The 22,280-nt window shown below is 40.5% G+C and overlaps 1 protein-coding gene and 1 long non-coding RNA gene across 6 annotated transcripts in view; one reads left to right on the plus strand and one right to left on the minus strand.

Moving 5' to 3' along the window:
* zeb2b (zinc finger E-box binding homeobox 2b) overlaps window positions 1–22,280 on the minus strand; it is a 114,818-nt gene that overhangs the window by 47,428 nt on the left and 45,110 nt on the right. The window lies entirely within an intron of this gene.
* LOC148370513 (uncharacterized) lies at window positions 977–8,759 on the plus strand. Its single transcript, XR_015850152.1, has 3 exons — window positions 977–1,148; window positions 7,310–7,421; window positions 8,191–8,759. It is a non-coding gene; the product is annotated as an uncharacterized LOC148370513 (long non-coding RNA).

The following is a 22,280-nucleotide window of genomic DNA, read 5'->3' on the forward strand; positions in this document are numbered from 1 at the left end:
TGACTTGACTCCTGGCACAAGATTCACACTCGAAAGACCAAAGGATACATCGACCCCAACTTACAGCGTTTTCACAACAAAAATACGCAACAAAGATTAAACCTAGATAAAACCCGATAGGAATTAAAAAAAAAAAAAAAATGATTATACAATAGAACCCAGGGATATCGCAGCACCGCATTATGACGTTTCATAATACCAGTGGTCAGCAACCCAAGATGTTCAATATAATAGCCATGAATAACCATATTAGACAAAATAAAACAACAACAAAAAAAACATTTGTCTGGAGCCGCAACAAAAAGAGTGCGATAAAACATAGCATGCATTTAAAAAAATAGAACAGCAGCCTTTTGATAAGGTAAAGTCATTAAAATAACATTAATGCAGTTTAAGTTTGATTTCGGTGTAAATGTCAAATAAGCCAGTGCATGGGTAAAACATAGCCGCAGCTTCTTTTCTCTCTCTCTCTCTCTCTCCTTCTTTTGATGGTAAAAGCAGCTATCATTGGGCCTGACGAACAAAACTTAAATAATATCCCCAGGTTTCATTTAAAATACATACAAACAAAAATCAGAAATCCCTTAATAAAAAAAGGGTATTTGTTACAAACAGTACTTATGACACCATTGTGCTCCGACCCGTTAAGTGTGACTTCTGTGTTGTGGTATTTGGAAGCAGAAAGCAAGAAAATGCAAGGTTCTCAAAAAAAAGGTGGCATTTGAAAACAAACTCCTCAAGAAAATAACAAAAACATGGTCAACAACAATAAGAACTAGAAAACAAAAAACAAACCTCAGAAAGCATAATGTACTGGAAAAAGTGATAGTGGAACATGAAGGTGGAAAATGGAAATCACCGGACATTGGGTGCTGTCAAATGTCCTTTTGAAGGGTTAGGCTAATGAGGGAGAGCTGTGAAGTGATGGGAGACACCTGTCCCTATTTTAAACTGATTAGGATACTCAGGTATCCACTTGGCGTGCCAGATCCTAACATTCTGTGTTGACAATAGGAGTGCAACGTTAAATTGTGACGCTGCTGCAATAAAGTGGTCAGAGCCTGCGCTCCGCTCGGCTAAAACAGGACAGGACTGAGAGACGAAAAGAAGCGAAGTAACTGATCTCCTTATCGTTTCATAGTTATGAGGTAACACCCGCAGTTGAAATATAATATTTATCTTACACATTTTTACAGCATTGGAAAACGCTTGAGTCATTTTTCAGTAGAATTTTTTTTCAATCCTCCATTGTTTGCAAACATTTTTGCTGCAAAGTGCCAGTTAGCCACTCTGCAGCATGTTTCCAACCCCGGTAGTATACATTTTGGGATACAATACTTTTTCAGCCCTTAATCCCTTAATCACTACATTTCCCAAACTATACCACATCAACAAAATATACAATTCAAATATATATATATATATATATATATATATATATATATATACACACACACACACACAGTGGCTTGCGAAACTATTTGGCCCCCTTGAACTTTGTGACCTTTTGCCACATTCCAGTCTTCAAACATAAAGATATGAAACTCTAATTTCCTGTGAAGAATCAACAATAGGTGGGACACAATCATGAAGTGGAACATACTTTATTAGATATTCTAAACCTTTTTAAAAAATAAAATAAGAAAAATGTGTTCAGCCCCATTGAGTTAATACTTTATAGCGCCACCTTTTCCTGAGATTTCAGCTGCAAGTCGCTTGGGGTCTCTATCAGTTTTGCACATTGAGAAACTGATATTTTTGCCCATTCCTCCTTGCAAAACAGCTCGAGGCTCGGTGCGGTTGGATGGAAAGCGTTTGTGAACAGCAGTTTTCAGTTCTTTCCACAGATTCTCAATTGGATTGAGGTCTGGACTTTGACTCGGCCATTCTAACACCTTGATATGTTTTTTGGTAAATCATTCCATTGTAGGTTTTGCTTTATGTTTTGGATCATTGTCTTGTTTGAAGACAAATCTCCATCCCAGTCTCGGGTCTTTTGCGGACTCCGTCAGGTTTTCTTCCAGAATCGTCTCGTGGCTCCATCTGTCTTCCCATCAATTCTAACCATCTCCCCATGTTTGACTTTGGGGATTGTGTGTTGAGGGTGATGAGCTGTGCTGCTTTTACGCCAAACATAACGTCTGGCATTGTTGTCAAAAAATTCGATTTTGGTCTCATCTGACCAGAGCACCTTCTTCCACGTGTTTGGTGTGTCTCCCAGGTGGCTTGTGGCAAACTTTAAACGACACTTTTCATGGATATATTTAATAAATGGCTTTCTTCTTGCCACTCTTCCATAAAGGCCAGATTTGTGCAGTATACGACTGATTGTTGTCCTATGGACAGATGCTCCCACCTCAGCTGTAGACCTCTGCAGTTCATCCAGAGTGATTATGGGCCTCTTGGCTGAATCACTGATCATTTTTCTCCTTGTATGAGCTGAAAGTTTAGTGGGACGGCCCGATCTTGGTAGATTTGCAGTGGTCTGATACTTCTTCCATTTCAATATTATTGCTTGCACAGTGCTCCTTGGGATGTTTAAAGCTTTGGAAATATGTTTGTATCCAAATCCAGCTTTAAACCTCTCCACAACAGAATCTCTGACCTGCCTGATGTGTTCCTCGTCCTTCACGATGCTCATTGCATTTTAAACAGACCTCTGAGACTATCACAGTGAAGGTGCATTCATACAGAGACCTGATTACACACAGGTGGATTCCATTTATCATTGTTAGTCATTTAGATCAACATTGAATCATTCAGAGATCCTCACTGAACTTCTGGACAGAGTTTACTGCACTGAAAGTAAAGGGGCTGAATCATTTTGCGCCACCACTTTTTCGGTTTTTCATTTGTTAAAAAAGTTTAAAACATCCAATAAAGTGTGCTCCATTTCATGATTGTGTCCAACTTATTGTTGATGCTTCACAAGAAATTACAGTTATATCTTTGCGTTTGAAGTCTGAAATTTGGCAAAAGGTTGCAAAGTTCAAGGAGGCTAAAGAGTTTCTCAAGCCACTGTGTATTTATTTATTTATATATATATATATATATATATATATATATATATATAGACTGGTTGATTCCTGAGAATAATTCAACGTTTTATTTATGTATATAGGAAATTCATTTTTCTGTCAGGTGTGACCGAAAACTCCATGACGAGCCAATCAGGTTTTAACACCTTGTCGGGTTCTCTTAATGTTGCCTTAAAGCCATCCTTCGCTACAAATTGGCTTCCAACAGAAAGATGAGGCAGCAACCAAACCATTACAAGGACCCAGACTTCAAAATGTGACAAAATGATAAAATCAGGCACTATTATCTCTCACGTCCATATACAAATTAAGGATTTCTATTAACTTCGTTGAATGACACTAAAGGAAAGGGGGCAAAGGGTTAATAAAATAGATAAAAAATAATAATGGACAAAACTATAAAAAAAGTAAAACAGCAATAACAAGAAAAAAGAGAAGGGTGGGGGAGGAACAAAAGGGATAAAGGAAAAAAGAAGAGAAACAAAAACATAAAATAAAACAAACAAGGGAAAAAACAAGAAAAAAAACAACAAAAATAGAACAAAGGGAGCAAAAGTAAAGAAGGAAAACATAGAAAAAGAGGAAGAAAAAAATAACTAGAAGACGCAGAGAAATAAAAAAATATGGAAAAAAAAGAAAAATGGGCGAAAAACTAAAAAAATGCAAAATTGAAAGAAAAAAAGGTAAAATATATCAATCAATAAATCAACCAGTCAATCAATCAAGCTTTTTTCATCACATGACAATCAGAACAACCTAGTCAGTATTTGTGCTGACCACTTCAATTTAAGATTTTGACAATGGAGGCAGAAAGAAGTCCCGTTTGGGACACAGAAAGCTCGCTCCTGAGAAACTGGAGGCTGCAAAAGTCGGCATCTGGCCTTCACAGCTGCTTCCTTTTGGGATTCCTTACGACACGCTAAACCCGCCTAGTGTCTCAGGAAGCTTGTCGCACAAATTGTGTAACACGACATTGCTCAAAGTTGACCAGTTCAGCATATGAGCGCAACTCTTACAAAGGTCACTTTTGAAAGCGTCTTGACACAATCATTGCTCTCGTTTGTGCAAGGTTGGCAGAACACTATCGCCTCATCAGCTTTACTTACCGTTGTTTTTCCAAAGAAGTAGTATTACAATTTGGTCGTGTCTCCTATTTACCTCATAATAATGTGCGCAAATCATCTGAAAGCTCGTTCATAACTAGTTATAGGACATTTATGTTCCTATTTATAATATATTTTGATTCTCTATAGAAGTAGTAACTCAACTTGGTCGTTTGTCCTCTTTTTCTATTCCTAATGTGTGCAAAGCACCACAACCCTTATCTATAACTAGTTGAAGGACATGTATATTCCCTGTTATCATATGTTTGGATTTGGTCGAGAAGTAATAGCAAAATTTGGTCGTGCCTCATCCCTACATCTACATCATAATGTGCGCTCTCGCGAAGATATTTTTGCCTTTTAACGTCATTATACACGGCGCCTCCATTTCACTGCTGGACGCCCGACCAGCGTGTCTGGTTTTCTCTTCAAAAGCAAAGTGTCCGGTTGAATTAGCCATGCTCAATTAATAGCAATTTAGACGGCAAAGAGGAAGTCGGACCTGCGAGGAGATCGGGTGGCTCGCCGCTGAGTCTGTTTGCTGGAGATAAGAGCGGCGTACAAGCGTCGGGGCCCCAGGGCCTGACGGGAATGGGGGGACGGCACATGAGTAAGGTGCTTGATGCCATCAAACCAACTTATCTCTCATTACTGCAAACAGAGCAGGAAGACGCTCGCTTGCAAACAATTAGAAGACAAGCAGTTGTGGAGGACACAATGCTAGCTACTGCAGCTAATTGGCTGCTTCTGCCGACACGAGAGGTTTTTTCAGACTTGGAAATCGGATTAATTGACCTATAGCCAAGCCCCACCCTCAAACACCATTATCCAATCAGAGTGCACGTAGCCAACACAAGACACTCAGACAATCTCTGCTTCCATGAACATTAGCAAGCATTGCAGTTCATCAGTTATCATTCGTTTTTTTTTTTTTCCTTTTCTTTTATGTCAGGTCCAAGTGGTAGCAGGTAAATGATAAATGATCTAAGGTATGCATTTGTAGAGCTCTTTTAAAGTCACACCCACACTCATACACCAATCGCGGCGACAGCAATGCAAGGCACCTTCATGCTTATCGGGGGCATTAGAGGTTCAGTGTCTTGCCCAAAAACTACATAATCGGAGGAGCCAGAAATCCAAACTCACGGTCCCATGACGAGCACCTTACCTTCTGAGCTACTGCAGCACCAGATTCCGCTCCCCGGGGATGTTGAGCTAGATGTCAAACTGTCCTTTGGCAAATCTAAATCCATAATGCCCCAGATAAGCAGGTAGGCACGTTGCATGGCTGACTCCGCTATTGGTGTGTGTGTGTGGAGGGGTGTTAGTGTGAAGTACATTGTGAAGCACTTGGTAGGTCTTAAGTGACTGGTTAAAGCGCTAGATAAATAATAATAATTTAATTTATTGGTCCCCTTAGAGAAATTCATTTTTGCTGTCGCCGCAGTGCGTGTGCCAGATGACTGATTTACTGCCCCTGGTCTTCCCAGGCGGTCTTCAATCTGACTATTAACCAGGCCCAACCCTTAGCTTTCTGAGATCGGGAATTCCCAGGGTGGAATGGTCGTAAAAAGTTCCATCCACCATTTAAAATGGCTAAGAGGTGTGGAAGGGGCACATGCAAATCTCATCTGGAGTGTATATTTTTACCCTTTCTCAAGCCACATCTAAACAGGGACAATGTGTCTGCTTTGGAGAAAGTTATGTGGTCGACCACAGCACCACCTCAACGTGGATCCCGTGAATCAGGATGTCTATTTCTATTCCAAAGAAAGTCAAGATAGTATTTGAAGCAACATAGTGTTACTTTGCCGGAAATAAATATGAAGTTATCTATAACGTTAAAATCTCTAACATAAGATTGACCTTAGCTGGTGTTAGCCCTTGGCTGCATTGTACATCACGCCACTTTGTATACCGTGAATTCAGTGGCCTGTTGTGTGCCAGTTTTTGTACTTTGGTTATCTTACTTGATGATAACTATTCTCCATAGGAACGTTACTTTAACCCTGTAAATAAGTAATATAACAAATGTTGGCAATGTTATGCTGAATGATTCAACATAAATACTGTAGCACCAAACTAACAGAGAGCCACTCCTGGTAGCCTTCAGATGGTGTGAAAAGGCGTGTCCTTGGAAAATACGCAGCTTAGACTTGCTTTGTTCTCAACAATGATATGGTTAATATAACGCCCCACTGCATATGTGAGGCACTTTTGGTGACTTTGAGATGAATGTGATCCGTGTGAGACAAAAAGCATCAAAAGTGAAAAGTATCCTAAAGTGACACTTGCCATAGCGCTCTTCACACAATCTTGAGTGTTTGTCGGAGTAAGTAAAGGGGCAGGACTTAGCAATAGGTGAATTGGCATGTGCTGTGTTCTAGCCAAAATGAAGAAACTTTAGCCTCCACAAATAGCGCAAAGGTGGCTTGAAGGATGGTCAACTTGCTATGTTTATTTTATTTTGTTACTATTTTGTTACAGTTTTAGGTTCATATTTGTCACAGTCTTCTCAACTCGTAGAGTGTTACCCTGCCTGTTGACGGACTATCAGTTCCATCAGCTTTGTGTGGATTCTCCAGGTGTTGTTCGGTTGTCTGGTTTTCTTTGTCACTTTTTGACTTATGCGCCCTCTGTGTATCTCTGATTTTTTCCTCCAAATAGGCTCAGGGATGAATAGGTATGTTGCAGGATTATGTCAGTTTATAAGCTTCTCTGAACTAAAAGTAATCTGATAACTTTTTTTCCCCTGGGCACTGATTGGAGAAATCTAAATGGATCATTTACATTGTTCGTGACATTGCTGCATTCGTTGACATAAAAAAAGAATGATTTCATTCATGCCACTCTATACATGTTTGCTCCATTGCTTCCCCTTGTCTGTTTAAAAATTGTGATTGTACTCGGCTACCCAAAAACATTGACCTACACTCCAAATGAATGAATACAACTCTGGTGGTTACGCCATGGGAGCAGAAAATAATACGGATATAGTACAATATCTCAGAGACTTCTACCAATCCACAAAAGGCTCTTTAGTGAGTAAGCTGGATTTTGTGTGGATCATTTGTCTTTGTACTAAAAGTTTCACATTATTTTGCATTGTGATGGACACCATGCTAGCTACAATGGCTAACCAACTGCTTCTGCCATGACACACTTCAGGCTTTTGCAGACTTTGGAATCAGGGAAAATTGGCACATGCTGACTTTCAGACACAATGAAACAACTCTGGCCTCCACAAACAGCGAGAAAACGTGGTGAAACTGGAGCAAAGGTGACTCATAACAAAGTCAAACCTGGGTTTTGTGACAGTTTTAGTTTAATGTGAGACGCTGTCTAGCCAACTGTAAGGAATTGCTCTCCCTCTCTTTCTATCTCTATTCCTCATTCTCTTTCTTTCTCTTTTATTTTCTCTCAGTCTCTTTTTAGGTTTTTCTCAGTCTCTATTGATCTTTCGGTATTTCTACTTCTCTTTCTTTATCTCTTTTTTTTCTCTTCCATTGTCACCCATCCTCTCTCTTTTGCTCCTAATTTAATTTTTTCCTCACTTTCCCTTTTTCGTATCTTTTTTATGCAATTCTCTCTCTTTTGATCTTTTCTCCTCACCTTATCTTTCTCTCTATCTCCCTCATTTTTTTCTCTCTTTGTTTTATTTTTTATTTCTCTTCTTTCTTTCCCACTCTGTCTCTATGCCTCTCTTTTTCTAACTTTATTTCTCTTTTATCTCGGTGTTTTCCCTCTCTTTCTCTTCCTCTCTCCATTTCCATCTTCCTTTGTGGTCACTCCATTTACATATTCTTTTTTCCCTCTCTCTTTCTTTCTCTCTCTGTGTTCCTTGTTATCTCTCAATTTTTATACCCCTATCTATTTTTTTCTTTCTTTTTCTTTAATCAACTAGTCTGGCCACCGTGAGATTATTTTTTAGCATGTGGCCCCCGGCTAAAATTAGTTTGAAACCCCTGACTTACAATAACAATAAAAAAACGAATGGAGCTGCTCATTTGTGGCCGGGCCGTACGTGCGTGAGTTTTTTGCACATCCAGGTTGACTTTCACGCGGTGTGTCGTGGCGCATCAACGTGTGGGCCTGACGTCTGCCAGGCAAATGTGGAGTGACAGGCCCTGGAGAGCTCCATGCCCTGAATGTGGGTGCTCGGCCTTGATCGCGGCAAGAAGAAGATAAATATGTTTGTGGCCAAAGAGGAAGAGGCAAAAGAGGATTTGGCGGCAGCCGAGTGAGTCTGACAGCTTGAGGGGCTGGAACGGCGAGCAAGTCGACACCTCGCCGCCTCCCGGGTGGATACGGCAGCCGTGTTGCAAGAATACCATTTTTGCAATGGGTGTAGTTGTCTTAATTGTGTGGCACCTTCCTCTGGGGTATACAGAAGCAGTGTTGAGAGCCGAGACACTTCCAGGTACAAGTCCCTGCTGATATTTCCCAACCACTTCCAGATGATGCAATAAAATACTTAATGATGTGCACACCTCCCACTTGGAGCTGCCAGGAGGAAAATGAGCTTTGCTTCTGGTCTGACTTCATGACCGGTGTTGAGCGCTTTACTTTAAGAAAAAAGTAATTAGTTATAGTTAATCACTAGTTTTTACAATAATAAACTTAGTAACTGAGTTATCCTGTAGCAGTGGTCTCAAACTAAATTTTTTTGGGGTGAGCCGGAGCTAGGGTCTGGTGGAGATTGGGCAAATTCGGGTGTTTCACATTAAAGGCTTAGTTCCATTTATCTAAAATATCTTCTTTTTTTTGTTTTCTACCCAAAATCACATTTGAATATTTAAAAAAAAAAAACAATGAGAATCGATAAAATATAAACACTACACCCCGACCAAATGAGCGTCTGAGCCGTAAATTTTAGATACCTGGTTTAGAAGAATCAAAAAAAATTGGGCTGTTTCGTGTCAACAACCCAGATTATTGGGTCAAATTTAATATAAGTAATGGGTTAGTTCCGTTTGAATAATCCATCCATCCATTATCTGCACCGCTTATCCTCAGTAGGTTCGCAGGGGTGCTGGAGCCCATCCCAGCTATCTTTGAGCAGTGGGCAAGGAACACCCTCAACTGGTTGCCAGCCAATCGCAGTGCACACAAGGAAAGACAATTCACTCGCTCATTCACACCTAGGGACGATTTGCATCGACCAATTAACCTAACATGCACGTTTTTAGAATGTGGGAGGAAACCCACCTAAGCACGGGGAGAACATGGAAACACCACACAGGAGGTTCGATCTCATGACCTCAGAACTGTGCCGCACACGTGCTAACCACTGCGCTGCCGTGCTGCCACTTTTTGAATAAATTATGTTTTATACAGCTAGGATGATCCTTATAATACACACTTTCAACTTTCATATTAAGGCTTCAATTAGCCCACAGACCATGAGTTTTGAAACACCTGGTTTAGAACAACCCAAACAATCGGGTAATTTTGTATCAGACAACCCAGAAAAAAACCCAAATGGTCCGTTTGAGGGATGGGAATTCTGACTAATTTTAAAAAACAACTTTTATGGCTTGGCTCACTAAAAACATCCGGCTAATAAATGGCTCTTCAGGTCATTTTTGTTGTTTATGTATTATGTTTTATTATGAGTGACTTAAAAAAGAAGGAAAATAAGGCAAAGTTAACACCAAATAATGTTAACACAAAAAGACACAGGAAACATAAATTTACATATTTAAAATCTACATAGAAAAAAAGATTAAATACAAAACAAATTTAACGAATTCAAAGTTAATATAATCCCTGAAAAAAAATACATTTTGACCAACCACAAACAAAAAATAGCATCTCGTCGAGAACCGGCTCTTTATTGGTTCATAGAGCCGTTTCGTTTGCAAACGACACAAATCAGTTGCTGCCGAATTCACAAAATCACCTGTTCTTTCGACACATAGGTAAATACTAAATGTGTAATCAATTTCTAACTGTATGGTACTCACAATTTTGAATGGTGATATGAGCCAAAAAGAATTGATTAAACCGGAAGAACACGTTATTTAAAGTAACGCACCACTTATGACCGTCAGTAGGGTAACGACAGGAAAAGATAATTAGTAAGATCACCCCGGTACTAAAAAAAATAACACTGTTATATGACAGCGTCTTGTGGCAGAATTGTCCAACACTGTTCAGGAATTACCATACCACTCTAATTGAGCTATGGCTAAGCCCCACTCTGAAACGCGATGAGCCAATCACAGTGCACACAGCCAACACAATACGCTCGGACATTCTCTGCTCCTACGTCCATTGAAACAGATTGCAGTTTGTCAGTTTTCATCGTTTTTTTTTTTTTTTAATACATTTTCAAAACTTCAAAATAGTCAAACTGTGCATAGAGTACCGTAAATTCCGGACTATAGAGCGCACCTGATTATAAGCAGCACCAACCACATTTTGAGAGGAAAACCGATTTTGTACATACACAAGCCGCATCTGTATATAAGCCGCATGCGCCCACATTTAAACATGTAACACAAACACAAAATTAACCCAAACCCGACTTCAAGTCCCGCGATTGAAACTAAATGTCCTTCATCAAAGTCCACAGTCCAAAAATCACAGCCGGCAAAATGAACGGAAAATGATACCGGTACTTAAGGTTTGATGCAGACCTGCAGAGTCCAGGTCCCTTTGAAAGTAATCCAAGGAAAAAACGTGTATATTTCCAAAGGTAAGGGTGGGAAAAATATATCAGATGAACACATTTACTCATGCAACTCCTTTTTCTTTAACCATCTTTTTACCCCCTCTTCTTTTCTTGTCTGTCCCTCACCTTTAGCGGTCCCCACTTAAACCCGGCACCCCGCGTTTTTTCCGCCCCTCATTTTTCGTTCACCCGTGGAAATCAGAATACGTGTCTAAAATAAATACAAATAAATACATTACAAAAATATACAGTTGCAAATACATATTATACATGGGTTACACATATTTACAAAGAAAGACAGTACACCGAGAGAGTTTTCAAAGCTTTAATAATAAAAATATAGCTTTGACAGGGCAGTTAATGGTAGCAACACTCGAGCGCCGCTAACGGCCGTTAGAAAAATTACATACATTGGCCGCATCACTGAATAAGCCGCAGGTTTGAAAGTTAGGGAAAAAAGTAGTGAGAGAGGCTGGAGTATGAGGTGTATGTTTTACCCTTTCCACGCCACATCTAAATCAAGACAAGTTGGATGAAATTATGCTGTTGACCACAGCACCAACTCAACGGGGATAACGTTAGAGATGATGCCTGTTCTAAGGTAAGTATTTCAGGTAACATATTGTTCCTTGGATGGAGAGAAATATAAAATTATTCATAACGTTAGCATCTTTAACATTAGGCTGACGTTAGTTAACGTTAGCTCTTGGCTGCGTTGTAAATCGCGTCACTTTTTTTACTGGGAGTTCAGAGGCCTGTTATGTGCCGTGAGCCTTTTTTTCTTTTCTTTTTTTGGGGGGCGGGAAAATAACCAATACATAAAGAGAGCAAAAACTGTTTTCAGTTTGTTTTAGTGACAAAACAAAATAATAAACATTATGTGCAAGATTCTTTATTTAATTCCATTCTTTTATGTATTTTTTTTTTTTTGCCGGGCAATCTTAAATATATATGATCAAATATAATGAAACCTTATGCGCCACATGATTTAGTAATTCTTAATTCCATGTTTTTGTTTGCAGGGGAGCCCTGAAAAACACATGAAATATAAGTACAAATATTTACTGAACTATAGAGGTAAAATGTAAAATACCAATCAAGGGGAAAGTCAGGCCCATTAAGGTCTCATCTCATCAGCTGCACCGCTTATCCTCAGTAGGGTCGCGGGGGTGCTGGAGCCCATCCCAGCAATCATCGGGCAGTGGGCAGGGGACACCCTGAACTGGTTGCCAGCCAATCGCAGGCCCGTTAAGGTATTTTATTCAATTAGCAATCTGCAGAGCCGCGTTAGGAGAATCGCTTCACAATTCCTTGAACACCAACAGATATGAAGATGAACAACACAAAATCCCTCAAAACAATAATATAAAACTGAAAAATATTAACTCTTCAGTGCAATAAATAAATGATAACATGCAAGAAAAAATACTATTTAAAATTCTATTTTGAACAATTTGGACAAATATTCTCCGAAAAACATGCAAACAAATATAAATCAAACTAAGTAAAACAACAATGTTTTGATCGGCACTGGATTTTTTTTTTGAAGGTCCTGAAAACATTGACAAATTGGCCTTGAAAGTGCTTGAAAAGTGCTTAGATTTGGCCATGAACACTAGTGTGTCCCTGCACACTCGTTGAAAAACATTGTTCAAGAAGACAATGATGGTAAATAGATAAAAATAGCGTAGAGTCAACACCAAGCACCTGGACAACGGCACAGGGAGAAGAATCCGAAGGGTACTTAGTCGCCAGGGCAACACTTGAACTACCACAAAAGTTGATTTAAACTTGATGGGCTAAGACTTCCCGTGTGGGCGAACTGCCTGAATATGATAAAATGTCATGAGGTGGAGAATTAAATACTGAGAAGGCAGAAAACAACTGCACTACTTGCCCCTTGTGAATTTTTTTTGTTCCATTACTTCGGTAACATCCAAAACTTTAGCTGGGTTTACATTGTGATCTAGCGTCAAAATGCAATGCTTTAAAATGCAAAACGTGTCGAGGTTCATATGGAGGTGGACCCTAGTGTAGGAAAAAAAGGTTGAGGAGGCCAGTTCACAAGGGGGTGGTTAAACTAAACAAAATAGAGTACAATGTAACTACTTGAAAAAAAATGCAAAACAAAATTGAACAACAAAGTAACAAAATAATGAATGAGCACAAGAAGAAATAAACTTGAAAAAAAAAAGAAAATGGGTGGATACGCTAATACAGCAGACCCCATGGATATGGTAACCCCACCTTACAAATGGTAATTGTGCTGCATTTATGTAGCCCTTTAACCAGTCATTGAGGACCTCCAAGGCGCTTTTAATCACTGACATGGAGAGATCAGGCTCACACACTTAATAAATCGTACTTTGTGGTTAATATTTCCCACTTTCTGACCTTGGTTGTTTTTATTACATTTTTAAGGTTACTTTGTTCGTTTGTCTTTAACAAAATGTTGTAATAGTATTTCTATGTAGTTTATTTTGTCTTTTACCAGCATATTTGGTATTGGAGTAATCAGAAAGTAATTAAGTAATCATTGCATTACCATAATAGATATTATGGTAGTTGGATTATATTACTCACTACATTTCTAAAAAAGTAATTATTAACTGTATCAGAATACATTTTTCAAAGTAATCTTTCCAACCTCGCTTACTGTTGGGGTCTGATACTTTTCCTATCACCAGAGGGCCCCAACTGGGGTTTTAACTGGTAACAGATGTGTGCAATCACCTCACACCTTAGTCCAATTATCCTGAAGCCTTTAAACAGACATTTTGGATATCACACATCACTGGGCCTTTTTTATTTCCACCATCACGGCAGGTTATTTTGTTTGTTTCTTTGTTACTATGCTACTTGCATTGTCTATTTCCAGTTTCAGTCTTTGTTTTTGATGTGGACTTTGCCAGGTTTGATTTTGTTGTTTATATATTTTGTTAGTTTCTTTGTGTCCACAAGTTTGTTTGTTATTTTGGTCATGGTTTTATTCCTAAATACCATAATTGTTTTCAGAAATACAGCCTCAGTTACTGCTTCCACCACATTGGTCCATCACGCTCATAACCTTAACACATGACAATTTTACCTGAAGATCACTATCTCAGAACAGAATAATGTCGTATCCTGGGGGTCTACTGTATTCGAAAATTTACAGTTTATTTCCATGACTGATTTGATATTTTTCAAGGCAATGAAAATCCAGCTAATGATGCCGTCACCTGCCCCCACTCTCAATTAACCCGACAAGCAGCGTGAAGAGAGACAAGGACTCCTTAAGGATGATTCCTTGCCTTTTAAACAAACACGACCCTCGTGGTACCTTTAGAGGGAGTAAGGAGGGTCGGACAAAACCACGTCTGAGTGACAGAGAAAGGAAAGAGCTCTCAATGACAGTCAATAACTCCACGTCTTTTGTTCAGGCATAGGTATGATGGCCGTGACGGGGGGGAGGCCGGGCAGGTCTCTGTCGAGTACCATCCAACACCACTTCAAGCTGCAGCCTTGCCACTAAAAATAGCTAATGTTACTCTGATGAAGGGGTCTCCAACCTTTTTCAAGCGGAGAGATACTTTTTTGTTGCATATTAGCGCAAAGGGCACCCGGTTTCATATGCATTCCTAGAAATGACAATTTCGTCTTACTTTGTTGTTACTATGTTATTACCAGGTTAATTATTGGAAGTCGGGGTAAATTGACTCAGTCAAACACAAAGAAAATCAAGAGCCTTAACCTTACTTTTTAACCCAAATTTAAGCCCCAACCTTTTTTTTCCTGAACCCTAAATTTGGTGTAAAACACTAACTTGTAGCCCAAACCTTTGCTTCTAACCCTACCCCTATACCTAACTCTAGCTGTAAACCTAGACCTAACCCTGTTTCAAACCACAACTGTAGCTCTAGACCTATTTGGAAACCTACATACAGTTTAGAACCCTAATATGGAGCTCAAATCCTAATTTCTAACCCTGCACCTAGCTCTTATTGTAACCCTAGCCCAAATACCATTTTGAAACCATAGCATAAGTTCCAAACTCTTATTTGAAAGTACAAACCCAAGCTCTCCTAACTCTAGCCTAAGAAACATGGCACAAATTTCAAGCTTTTTCAAACACTTCATCTACAATCTTTCAAACCCAGCACTGGTGAGCTATTTTCACAACAGGTCCGCGAGCAAGTCAGCTGTCCTCGGGGAGTCCTGATGCCCACAAGCATCACGTTGTGGACCCCTGCTCTGATGAGAGGGGGCAGGGGAATTAGTAAAATTAAAGTGCATGCACAACCAAGCTGAGACAAAGCAGTGCTGGAGTTTGAAATGCTAAACCAAAACTCATTTAGGACTCAAGGTCATCTTTTGCAAACTGGACTTCCTGACATACTACGATGCTCAGCCAAGGGTGGGTGTGATGGTGGTGCGATTAAGAGGAAGTCGGCCATGTTGAGGGATTATGACAGGGATCATAAATATGCTCAAGCTTATAAATATTTGAACGTGGCTACTCCTTAATGTGCTATACAGCCCTAATTAAGCTGCCATCTGATAGATGCCACGGCGTAATGACGATCAGGGCAGGGGCAGAAATATCATCCATATTGCTAGTTTAGCATTACTAATGATACATGGGTAACCAAGTTGAGTTTGACGTGAAACCTTCCTTTGTCCGATGGGAACTTTTTTATTCGACCCGACATTCCGTCTCTCTTATTTTGGCGGGTGACGACAGCTTCCAACAATAGTCATAAAGAAAGGAAAGCGGTCTATGCTGAGAAGTATGGTCTCAACTGAGTCATTCTTACCAGACCCCAAACTGACTTTTCCCCTCCAGTTCAACCTTTATGAACCTGAGAAACCCGCCAAGAACCCAGGAGACGCCATGACCCGATGATTTCTCTGTAAGCGGATGATCGATGCAAATTAATTAGGCAATAGTGGTTCTAGCAGGCTGCTATCCAGGGGAAAGTCAGGCCCGTTAAGGTACTTTATTCAATTAGCACTCTGCAGACGCTAAGAGAATCGCTTCACAAACCCAGCACGCTCGTATCGCCGGGTAAACATCAACGACAAGCTAATGAACCTGTTATTGTGTTTACCTTAGATAAGGGAACAATGACTGCTGATAAGATAACCTCGTGAAGAAAGTCTAAAGCGGAGAGACTCCATGATTCATCAGTGGTGAGAATAGCTCCAAAAGTAAACTCTGCAGCAACTTGGTTAATATTTGCAGCAGGGCTGGGTTGACTAAAATGTGTTTCACTAATAATGTGCAGGTGGGTGATTCGGTATTTCTTGAAAATTACATGCTGTGTTCTCAGTTTCCATGGTTATCATGTTGTTCTTTCCATTTAAGCATTGTTTCAACACTTGAGGGCCATAGCTAATAAATACAGTACAAAATATGTGTTTGGCAAAGTCCTTACAAAGTACATGAGATTCTGAATCGAATGAATAAAGATAAATCTTATTGGCTGAACTACTTGCGACAATGCCTTGCTGTACTCTCTCTGACAAATAGCAGAAAGGAATCTTGGAGACGAAACTTGTCACAGGACAAACATTGGGATATTTGAATTTTGTACGATTTTGGGCCCACAACATACTTTGTTATTGATGTTGTATAGTGGGGGAAAAAAAACATCTTATTCCATGCGGTGGAATAAATGGTGCTCAGGAAGCAGAGAGGTAGTCTTGGGACCAAAGAGCTGACAGGCTTGATTCCCGGCTCCTCTGAGTAAAATGTCGAAGTGCCCTTGGGAAGGACACTAAACACCTAATGCCCCTGATAGGCAGCTTGCATGGCTGACTCCACTATCAGTGTGAAGTGTATTGAAAAGTGCCTTGGAGGCCCGCGGCGACTGGTTAAAGCGCTGTATAAATCGGATCATTTACCATTTTTTACGACCCTGCCCAGTTTGGCACCATCCTGAGAAAGGTTATGGGCCAAATCATGTTAATCAAATTGATATCATAATAAATTGAGACATAATTTACTGGATAATATCCAAACAAGCGAAAATATATTAAACATACTGTACTTTAAAAAGGACATCTTCCTTTGGTTGTTAAGTCAAGTAAAAAAAAATTCCTTTAGGAGGGATGCATTTAGACAAGAATATTTTGACTAACTTTAGAACACGTTGGATGGGCTAAACACAACCCATATTTAACCCCTGTATGCATGACATACCAGTACATAAACTCTTTTATGAGTGTGAAATTACTTTGGTTATTGTTTAAATTTCCATTTTACGACTAGCAGCTTTGTCAAAAACATGCTACAGTTCCCCTTAGTTCAGATTTACTTTCTTGTTCAAACTGAGTGGGCGGAGTGAGGTGACTTCAATGTAATGCATTTTTAAGGGGAATGATCACCTCAAATCTAAATAGCGCCGTTGATTGCAGTAAATATACAATTTTGGTTGATATACCGTCCATATTTACAACACCCCAAGAATCCACCTTACCACTGGCAACATTTTTCACTTGATGTGATGGCGTTCACTGCGGCATTTTTTTGAGTTGAGAATATGTGACAGCGTTGATTCTCCAGGGTGAAGCTTCCCAATGGAGTGGATCGGCAGAGTAAAATTTGCTTATGAATAGTCATTAAGACTTCGTTACTGAGCACTGACACTTCCTGCCTACAGTCCTCGGAACGTGCATCGTTTAATTGCGCCCCCACACTACTGCACCTCCCACCGATCTATGACTGCACATCACACGGTTTCAGTCGGGCTGGAGCCTCCAAGTTTTGTGGCCATCTGCTGGATCTTGTTCCCAAAGAATACCTCAACTCAAGAAATTGCTCTTGTGTTTTTTCGTTTTCTTCTTGTTTTGGGTACTTGTGGGGCTTTATTTGTTCCGGTTTTCATTCCAATGCATTAACCAGAAAACCAAAATACAGAGGTAACTCTTTATCAGTGTTGGAAATAACGACGTAATGTAATGGCTTTATTTTTTCAAGTAACAGGGTAATCTAAAGTATTATTTTTCTGACGTCACAACACCGTTACCGTTACTGTGAAGCGTTCATTTGGCCGGAAACCACCAACGGCAGCTGCCCACGCAAACCTGAAGCCGTTTTCCTCCCTTCTCCAAGTGTTTTAAGTCACACGTCTTTTGGGATAATGTCAACATTCAAAATAGTGACTACCATATAGTTAGATATCGTCTTTTATTACATGTCCTTCCTAGAGTCTCGTGTCTCATTTCGTTGTACACTATGTTGTTATCAATGACAATAAATATGTTTTAGGAAAACATTAAAGAAAGTCATCAACACAGTCCACAAACCCATGGTCTACTCTCTGCCCAGTTACAAACACTACCTTGTAGGGTTTGCCCATCTATTCTTGTTTTATTTTTATTATACTTTGTCTTTGTTAACATGGTACCCGAGAGCAATCATGCCCAAAGTCTGGCTCGGGGCAAGTGATGGCCCGTGATAATAATTTTACTGGCCCGCAGCCTCTGTTATAAAATTAATAATATGAGGACCATCTCTCATAGAATTAATATGTGGCCCATCAGTAATGTAACCCCAGTATAACAAAAGTAAACAAAATAAAATAAAAAATAAAAATAAAAAAATCACAATTTCACCATATGATGGGAGTAGCCCTTTGGCCACCTTCCCCTGGCTTTCTGTGAGAATTTTAGCCCAATCCATTTCTGGCATAGCAACTGTAAATAAATAAAAGAAAGTTGATTGTAGGGGCCGCTGCTTCCAGGACAACTGGAAATTGGAGTATTTTTTTGCAAAATCCAAAACAATTGGGAATGCATAATTTGGCAGGAGACTATAGCTGTTTTCACCAAATATAATATCAAGAGGCACTGCCAGACAAAACATGCAGACTACAAAAAGCAAATTGCAGACGAACACTGTGAAAAGTTTAGGCAAACGGATGCTGTTTTAATGGCACAGCAGCACTTTTACACGAGACCCTGAGAGACAAATGAAAATGCTACAAAGGCGAGCGACAAAGTCGTGACCCTGATTGCCAAGCACAGCAAACCTTTCATGGAGGATTAATTTATTATAAGACTGTTCAAAGAATGCCAGGCTGAATAGTAGGCCCTCACACATTTTTAGCTCACTAAATATGGCACACTTTCTGAAAAGTTTGGACAATACTGGCCTAACTTGTCAGCAGGTTGAACAAATGGAAGCCAGGATGTGTGAAATGGTAAAATGGTACTCACGTACATGCTGTCTGCACTATGTTTGTTCACTGCTCAACAGACACCGCACAAAAACTGAAAACTCGTGCCAACACTACCTCATACGAATATAATGTCACTCAAGTCTTGTTCTTGCACATGTCGACTGCACTACGTTTAATGCTCAAATTGCACAATGTCTGACCATTTCCTTTTTTTGCACTATGATGTCTATGCTTGCACCAATGTATATGCGGACTATTTTTTGCACCATGATGACTTTGCACCAAATGCAATATTGCACAACCGTTACGATACAACGTTATCACGACAACCCTGTATGTAACATCCCACATGCTGACATTGCTGTGTAAATACCATGTAAATTATAACTATAGCCTTATTCCCCTTGTTTTATAACATTATCTTCTCTGTTCCTTTATCTTCTTGCTCATACCCTCACTATGTGTAAAACTGGAGTGTCATGCCCAATTTCGTTGTCACAATATGTTAGCCCATTTGTAACAATGACAATAAAGGTATATTCTATTCTATTCTATTCTATACCTAATCTCCGTGGAAGCAATGCACATTTTAGGTAATCAATAACAATAAAACAGCTCTAAAGTGTCAGGAAAACCTTACAGAGAGATATCAACGCAGCCTAGAAAATAACAGGCTCCTCTCTACCCAGTTGCAATCAGTACTTTGTAAATATTGCCCACCTTTCCCAGTATTCTTTTTTTTATCATATATTTTTCTTTCAGTCTTTGATCTCGTGTTTATTCTGGAGGGCCACGTCTAATATTGATGTACACTACATTGTTATCAAATACAATAAAGACTCTTTTATTTGGCTGAATTGAGTTCCGTTTCTGCCGTATTTTGCGCCTTTATCCACCGAGCAATTTGATCCCGCTTTGACAAGAGCAAAACAGAGCTGGATGTCTGTCCTGGCCTTCAAATGTGGCAAATCAGTACAGTGGCCTCCTTTGACACGAAAAGCGGCCGGATTATAGAGTGGATGCTGCCTTAATAAGCTAAATAATGAGGGAATTGCACAAGTCGCCCGCTGCCATTATAACCCCACAATGACGCGGGCACAAGGTAGGTGGTGAGGAAATAATGATGGTGGTGTGGAAGCAATGTGGTCTCTTTTGTACAATGGTGTAAAAAGGATTCTGCAGAAGAATTTAGGCAGGGCGGCATGATTTATTTTTTCGAATTGCAGTTTTTCAGACCAGCATTGCAATTTAGATGTGTTCTTCATTTTTGAATTTAATGCCTTTATTGCCATTATACAAGTATAACAAAATTTGAGCTTCATTACAAGTGCACACATAAATGGGAATACGAAAGTATGTACAATAAAAAATAAAATAGAATAAGGTAAGAAAATGTGTGCAATAAAAGCAGTAATGAGCTACTGTCAACTATTTATAAAGTGTCTGAAGAGGTGCAAATATGCTGTTATATGGCAGTGCAAATGATGATTGATTCCGGTTTAGTTTTTCAGAGCAACCTTGTGTTGAGAAAGGTGACAGCTCTTGGGAATAAGATGTCTCAGAGTCTATTTGTTTTGCCTCGTATGGCCCTGCAGCAGGTTGAACAAATGGAAGCCAGGATGTGTGAATTGTCTGATGATGTTTTTTGCCCTTTCCAGGCACCTTGAGTTATAGCTGGTGGACAGGAGTGGTAGGGAGGCAGCCGATGATCCTATGTGCTGTGTTTGTCACCCTCTTCGTGTCTGTTACTGTACAGCTTGAATGCCACACAGACACAGCGCAGGTCAGCAGTCTCTCAATAGCTGAAAAGCTAAAAAGTCACCAGCAGGTTAATGTTAAGTTGCTCCTTCATGAGGACTCTCAGCCAGTGCAGCCTCTGATGTGCCTTTTTGATCAGTGCGGAGATGTTGACTGTCCTGGAGAGGTCAGCCAAGGAAGCCAAGGATCTTAAGGGGGTTCCACTTGCTCTACACTTTCACGGTGGATATACAGGGGGCCAGCCGGCATTATTCCGACGAAAGTTCAGGATGAGTTCCTTCGTCTTGTCAATGTTCAGCGCCAGGTTGTTGAGGGCACACCACTCATTAAGTCTAAGGACCTAATCTCTGTAGGCCGCCTCGTGCCCCTCTGCGATCAGCCCCAACACTGTTGTGTCATCTGCAAACTTCTCAACGATGTTGTCATGGTGCGTGGGTCTACAGTCCTAGGTGTAGAGGGAGTAGAGCAGAGGGCTCAACACACAGCCTCGGGGCAAGCCAGTGCTGAGCATGCCGCCGGATGAGAGATGGGGAACCAGCTTTACGTGCTGGGGTTGGTTGACCAAAAAGTATTTTTTCCAATCTCTGGTGGAGGGTGGGAGCCCCAGGTTGATCTTTGGGAGGAGAATGTGCAGCACTATTGTGTTGAAGGCAGAGCTATTGTCCATGAAGAGCATTCTGACATAGCTCCCGCTTCTCTCGTGGTGGCATAGTGCAGCATGGAGGGCAGTAGATTGAGTCCTCAGTTGATCTGTTTGGCCAGTATCCAAATTGATGTCGGTCGAGGGTCAGGCTAAGACAGGTTCTGATATGTCTCAGCACTAGCTCTTTGTGATGACTAAGATGAGTGCTACTTGGCAGAAGTCGCTGAGATTGACTTATTTTGGACTAAAACGATAGTGGCCGATTTTAGGTAGGCTGGGATGTTGGCCCCAATGACAGGTTGAAGAAGTCAGTAAAGCCTGGTGCTAGTTAAGCACATGCCTTAAGAACATTCGAACTGCATTTGGACCTGTGGCCTTCCAGGGGTTGACAGCTTGGAGCACGCATCTCATGTCTGCGACCTCTGCAGTGAGCGGGGTGGTGTCAGAAGTTGTGGGTTGTAGTGGTAATTGTAGTGGTTTGGCTGAGTATCATGCTTGGGGCTCAAAGCGGTCAAAGAACCTGTTCAGCTCCTCTGCCAGAGCCATGCCTGAGTCCCCGATAGTCACAGCACAGGCCTTGTAGTTTTTGAGGGAGTGTATGCTCTGTCTTATTTGTCGAAAGTTGTTGAGTTGCCCTTCTATCTTCTCTTTGGGGTCTGCTTTGGCAGCCTTGATGCCTCTCCTCAGGTTGGCCCGAGCTGTGCTGTTGAGGACTCTTCCGCCACATCTGAAGGCTGCATCACGGGCCTGAGGCAGTGAGCTGACCTGGCTGGCAACCCACGGCTTCTGGCTCGGATACACCTTGATGGTCTTCGCCAAAGTGACCTCATCCATGCAGTACTTGATTTACGACAGTACTGTGTCCATGAGTGTGGCCAGGTCCTCATGATGGAAAAT

Source organism: Urocampus carinirostris, chromosome 3, assembly GCF_059441175.1.
Source record: "Urocampus carinirostris isolate Australia breed hairy pipefish chromosome 3, RoL_Ucar_1.0, whole genome shotgun sequence".
Lineage (NCBI taxonomy): Eukaryota > Metazoa > Chordata > Actinopteri > Syngnathiformes > Syngnathidae > Urocampus > Urocampus carinirostris.